The 6,427-nt window shown below is 42.2% G+C and overlaps 1 long non-coding RNA gene across 1 annotated transcript; it reads left to right on the plus strand.

Moving 5' to 3' along the window:
• The first annotated feature begins 1,258 nt into the window (after window positions 1-1,258).
• LOC114144046 (uncharacterized) lies at window positions 1,259-6,162 on the plus strand. The gene is made up of 2 exons (XR_003595387.1): window positions 1,259-4,215; window positions 4,933-6,162. It is a non-coding gene; the product is annotated as an uncharacterized LOC114144046 (long non-coding RNA).
• Window positions 6,163-6,427: the final 265 nt, after the last annotated feature.

Consider the following 6,427-nt stretch of genomic DNA (forward strand, 5'->3'; position numbering starts at 1 on the left):
GACAGACGGGTACGACACATTCGACAAGGACCCGACAAAGACACAGAAACACAGGTGGCATTAAATACACTGAGGGTGATCACAGAACGAGAAACACCTGGGAACAATCAAGGGGTAAACAGGACAACACGGAGACTCAAGACACAGAAATCCAAAATAAACACACAGAAAAACTCAAATCAACACAGAAAAAACCCAATCCTGACACCAAGAGCGCTGCTAGAACGATTGTAAACGGCATGATGGAGGAATGTTGATGTGATGACGTGCTGAAGGCGGAGTCTCTGAAAGCGCAGGAGCTTCTTAAAGAGACAGAGTGACAATGTTAAGGTGTTAAATCAACTTTCTTTAAAGTTATGTTCAATATATACAGTATTTTTATAAAAACTGGGGGTAAACTAGTTACTTGATTGTGCCATGAAATGTCACTAACTGCTGGCAAACTATTTATTTCAAAACTTGTTTCAAATGGTTTCATTATCTATTGAGAGACGTTTGTCTCATTTCCTTTCAGAAACAAACAATGTGGTTGAATTAAGAGGATTTCTAAATCTGTGATGCAGATGAATGTTTTTGGGTTTATCTGTACATCTGGAAATAATAGCTTCGAGTTTGCTTATAAATGTCTGAATGACTCATAGAGTCAAGCGATAAACAAAATTCTTCTGATAATTGTCACTCTGGACTGAATATAATGTAAAAAAAATAAAACAATGCAGCTCAAAATGAAAACAGACAGATTTCTGTTAGTTGTACAATTACATAATGAATTATTAAGGCAATTCTTAAAAACATTGGAGAAACCCCATAAACCCACACTTTTCATTTAGAGGTTTCTATTTTTGTACATTTTCAATGAGGAAAAAAAAAAATGGCTGCACAGTGGCGCAGTTGGTAGCACTGTTGCCTTGCAGCAAGAAGGTCCTGGGTTCGATTCCCGGCCGGGGTCTTTCTGCATGGAGTTTGCATGTTCTCCCTGTGCATGCGTGGGTTCTCTCCGGGTACTCCGGCTTCCTCCCACAGTCCAAAAACATGACTGTCAGGTCAATTGGTTTCTCTAAATTCTCCCTAGGTGTGAGTGTTTGTGTGTGCATGGTTGTTTGTCCTGTATGTCTCTGTGTTGCCCTGCGACAGACTGGCGACCTGTCCAGGTGACCCCGCCTCTCGCCCGGAACGTAGCTGGAGATGGGCACCAGCAACCCTCCCGACCCCATTAGGGACAAGGGTGAACAGAAAATGGATGGATGGATGGAAAAAAAAAAATCTAAACTATGAAAAAAAAAAAAAAGTCTTCTGTTACTAAAATAAAATAAGGTCTGGACAGACAAAAGGAAGTCCTGCTGTAGTCCAGGATGCGGGAAAAGGAAAAGACTCGAGGATCCATGAAGCTGACGCGCTTCGGACTGATTTATGGCGCCGAGCGTGTAAACAGCAGACAGAAATACACGCGGAGGCCCAAACTACAACCAGATCGCTTCCCACAGGCGACCATGTGCGGCACACGGCGCAGCGTGGGGGCAAGTTGCGTGTGAGCGGCAGAGTGTGTGTCAGCCATAAGTGTGTGTGTGTGTGCTTTCCACGCAATTATATGGGGGTCTTGTGCAACGCGCTGAAAGGCTCGAATTGGATTGCGTGTCCATAAATCACACGTGGAGTTGCTTATTGCCGTCTGGCGTGAATTTCAGGGAAAAGGCCTTGACGATCAGCGATCTCCAAGCCTTTCCCCTCCCGTCTCTTTTTAGCACAGCTGTATAGCGGGAACACTGGGGGTCCTGCAGGCGGGCCCAGATGTGTTTGTTCCAAGCCGCCGGTGGTGGCGCTTCGCTGGAGGTGCCTCCTCCACCATTCTTCTCCAGATGGACACATCCTTCCTGCTCAGGGTGGAAGGAAGGGGAAATATGTTTTAAATGAGATCAGGAACTCGGCGAGCAGAGAACTCGGTTTTCGCGCCAGAAGATTGTGAGGGTAAATATGAACTTGGGAACTCGTTCGGCCCTGTTTTCTGGATCAGCCTCTGCGTGCGCCTGGTGTTGGGGGAAAAGGTGAGATTTATAGCACTCCTCCAACTGTAAAAGATAAATAAATAAAATGAGAATAGCGGCAATAGTTGCGCTCCAACTAAGTTTAGAACATGTCGTCACCTTCCTGCCTTTATGTTGTTGGTACGGAAGGAGATTAGGGTCACTAAAAAAAGACAAAGAATTATGACTTTTTTTCTCATAATTCTGACTTTGATCTCAGACGATTTGTGAGAATTCAGAGAAATTAGATTAAAGTCGGAATATTTATTTCAGGGGCCCTAATCCACTGGGCCCCTAATTAGGGGCCCTAATCCACTGGGCCCCTAATTAGGGGCCCTAATCCACTGGGCCCCTAATCAGTGTTTGAATCTGTTTCCTTCAGATTCAAACACAAAGTAGTGCGACATTTTAAACGTGGCAAATTTCAAAATGAAAAGCAGCAACAAAAACGTTTCAGATCGAAGCACATTCATGTACTCCAGCGGTCCAGTCCAAGTAACGACCTAAACCAACCCTGACATTGTGGTAAGGCTCGAAAAATCGACGTTTGGAGACAGAGGATGGCGTGAAGGAAACAATTTCAGTTTGGGTTGCAAAGCAGAGAGGCGGAATAAAAACGGAGGCCGTGCTATTCATTTGTAATTTGTGAAATAAATAAACAACCACGTATGATTTTTTTCTTTCCAATTATGCAGATTGTTGTGTTGATTCGTTACCTAAAATAAAAAAAGCATAAATGCAAGTGACTGAAATGGGACAACGTTCAGTTCGTGGTAAAGCAAGGCGACCGCATTTTGATTCTTCTACTGTCTAGTTTCTTACAAAAGGAAAAAAAAAACGATTTGTGGTTTGTCTGAGCTAAGCACATCCTGTAATCGCTGACTCTGTTTCTCTTTGGTAAAGCTATGTAGAAATTACATTTTTAATTTTTTTTTCACAATTTGAATATGTCCAATTCAAATTCTTGACAAGTATGGCAACTTTTCTTTCTGCTTCTTCTTGCAAATAATCTGCTGAGCTCCCACAAAGGGTCTGCAGGCACAGAACGCTGTGATTTGAGCATGAAGATCGAGAAGTACTGACTTTCATTTCAGGTGGGAGGTGGGAAAACAAATCCAGATCAGTGAGAATAAAAAAAATGTAGATACAGCGAAGAAGAGAGAAACAGCAGTGCAAAAATAGAATTTCCTGTTTAGGCAGAACAAACTTGACACCGAAAGTCAAGGCTGAGAAGAGCTGCTGCTCTCAGAGTCATGTGACTCTGCCGTGACCTCACAGTTTCCTTGAGCCAGATTTCAACAGCCTCCTACCACACACACAGTACAACCTGTTGCCTCCGAATGTTTTTCTTTGACTAAATCGCCTCTGAAAACGTTTGCTCCCACCGGCAGTTCCCCTTCTGACACGTACAATCCCACAAACCCTCGGCGTTTTACAGATGACAACCAAATCTGGGCGTTTCTCTCGTAACTCTATTTTATAAAGAGGCAGCATCATGTAAAAATGGATTCTTTTCGGCTTCGCGTCACGTCATAATGTCGCTCCCTCACCAAATACGTACCCGGAGTGTTGCCTTGACGCTTTCATGCATGTTTGAGAAATCCTCTCATCTCCACGGCAACCATTCGGCTGCGGGTGGACGTGGCCCCGCCTTCGAGGACGAAGCTCCTCCTCCGAGCTGCAGCTTACAAGATTCTGCATGGCAAATCCCAGCTCCCTAGTGGCTCAGCTCCTTCAGACTAGCCACCAGCAATTAGCAACCACCTGGTGGAACGTCTTCTGAGCTCATCACATCAGCTTCTTCTCAGAGAAACGCTGGGAAAACAATGTTAAAGGGTTAATAAAGGAGCCATGTTGTGATGACTTCCTGAAGGCCGAGTGTCAGAAAGAAACAGGAGTTTTTAAAGGGACAGAGGTAAATTTCCAAGCCGTTCAATTTCTTTTAAGTGATACTTGATATGTAAAGAATTTTTATAGCAACTCTGGTTGACATAGTTACTTGCTTGTGCTCTAGAGTCGCACTATGTGGGTGGAAAACACACAATTCTGCCCCTTTAAGACGTTTCTCATGTGCAGCAGTGCAGAGGTCAGCGGCGTCCCTTATCTTACAGCTGAACTCTCCTCGTTCTCTCACCTGCTAAATCCCGAGGTCATCTTGGCAGTTTGCTGCTCTTCAGAGTCACTGACGTCTCTGGTAAGTTTGCCGTCCGTCTTGAACTTTGATAAACCATTTAAAAAAAGCTCAGCCAAACCACGACAGCCCCTCATTTGAAAGTCAAAACCTGAAAAAAAAAGAAACACCTAAATAAATAAAAGCATTCGTCGTCACCACAGGAGACAGAGGAACATTGAGTAAAATATATTTTGTGACTCGCTCGGCAGGTGTTATCTGCCTAAGGTCGACTTTCTGTTTTCTCTCTAATCTTTCTGAGCGCCGAGCAAATTTGTGATAACACATGATTCTCTTTAGCAAAGGAAGCACAGTAATAGCTTCTGTATCTTGGGTGTGAAATTTGTCTTTGACGCCTCTCACCAGCCTGTAACTGGTCTGAACCTCCACATCCTCCCCGGCTCTCCTTTAGCAGCGTCAGTCTCTAGAAAACCTGTCAAAGCCACCAGACAGTTTCTCACGCGTTCTCGTTTGCTGGGCTCTAATTTCGGCTGCTGCAGAATGAAGTGAAAATGTGTGCTTACTTAGCAACTATGTACATACTTGTACACTGCAGTCAGTGTACAAGTACTGTATGTACTACTGTAAGCTTTTAGAAAATATATTAATTTGCTCTTTGAATCACTCCAACTGACTCCACTCTTATTGCTTAATTAAAGCTGGTCGTCTGTGGTTTTATATGTATATATTTTTTTATGTTACTCATTTTTCTTTCCATATTTCCTCTTTTTACCCCAGCAGATGCTGCCTCAGCTCGACTTTAACACCACTGCAGAGAACAGTTCCTCATTGTGGGACTCTAACAGTGTCTGGATTTGAATCTGGGTAAAGATGTACAGAGCACCAAGCACACAGTTACATGCAAACAGAAACATTATATTCAAAATCAACATTTATTTTGATGGATTGTCAACTCATTTCAGAAATTCCTGACTGCCTCTTAAGTGAGCAGTGATGGGATTGATCTTTCAAGATAAATCGACTGGACGTTAGGGTGGGCATTTATTGCATCGTTTATCACAATAAGTTTCTTATAAGAATTTCGATCTCCAATTAATCACGTTTTTAAAAAATCCAAACTATGTCCATATTGTCAATATTGCTATGTTCTCCTATTTTCTCAGAAAGGTCTCCAGGCAGACCTTTCTGCCTGTTCCAGAAAGGTCCATCGATAAATACCAACAAATTTGAAAATATGATGAAAAACAAGTTACTGTGTGCAGTTTATTGATATAAAATCACTTATTAATGAAGTGTAATACAAATGGATGTTTCTCAAGAGCAGAAAATAGCATTTTCAAAAAAAGGACTCAATGACTGTCTTTCTCTCCCACATTTTGCGAGTCACCCGTCTAGCCGAGGGTTATGCTGTTCATCTTTTCTGTACCGAAACAAATTTTGTTGTGCTTCTGTTCGGTGACAAAGGCCGATTCTGAAGAAAAATGGGTGAGGACCAGGGTGAGGTTTTTAAATATTTTAATACTTTTCTTAGAAAAACAAAAAAAAACAAAGATGCTGTACTCCATTATATGAAGATGAATCTATTGACCTCAATGCCTCACTCACCAACACATTTTTCTGGGCAAAATAAATCGAAAGAAAAGACAAACAGCAAAGGAGAAATAGGACACCTTGAAGATGTGAAGAAAAGAAAAGAAAAGGAAGAAAAAAAAAAATACAGTAAACGACAGAGCAGAAAACACTCCTGGATCTCCGAGCCAAACCTCAAGGAAGCGGGAAAATCTCCCGCTTCCAGATCAACACAATGGCACACAAAATCCAAAACGCTCTCGCTGCGGACGACGAGCGCGAGGTAAGAGTGATGAAGGGCAAAGTGAAGAGAAGTCCATCAGAGACTATTGAAACTGTGATGATCGTGGCAGGCGAGATGGGCAAGACCGACTCAAAATATCCACATGAAGGGAAGAAAGAAAAATAAAAAAAAAACAAAGAAATATCTAAAAGAAAAAACTTAAAAACAGACTAAAACACGTAAGTGCAGATTTACCCCGTAAGTACAAAATGATGGGACCTAGGCGCGTAAAACTCCTTTTGAAGAAAGAGAAAACCTGTTGCATAACTTTCGATTTAAAAGGGAAGAAGGGGAGGGAGGGGAAGCAAAATTTTAAATAGCAATGATGACAGTCTTTAATATAAAGTGAAGAGACGATGCAATTTACATGTAAAAAACGTGAAACAACTTTCAGCACTCAATGGATTTGTTTTGGCATAGAGT

Source organism: Xiphophorus couchianus, chromosome 5, assembly GCF_001444195.1.
Source record: "Xiphophorus couchianus chromosome 5, X_couchianus-1.0, whole genome shotgun sequence".
NCBI lineage: Eukaryota > Metazoa > Chordata > Actinopteri > Cyprinodontiformes > Poeciliidae > Xiphophorus > Xiphophorus couchianus.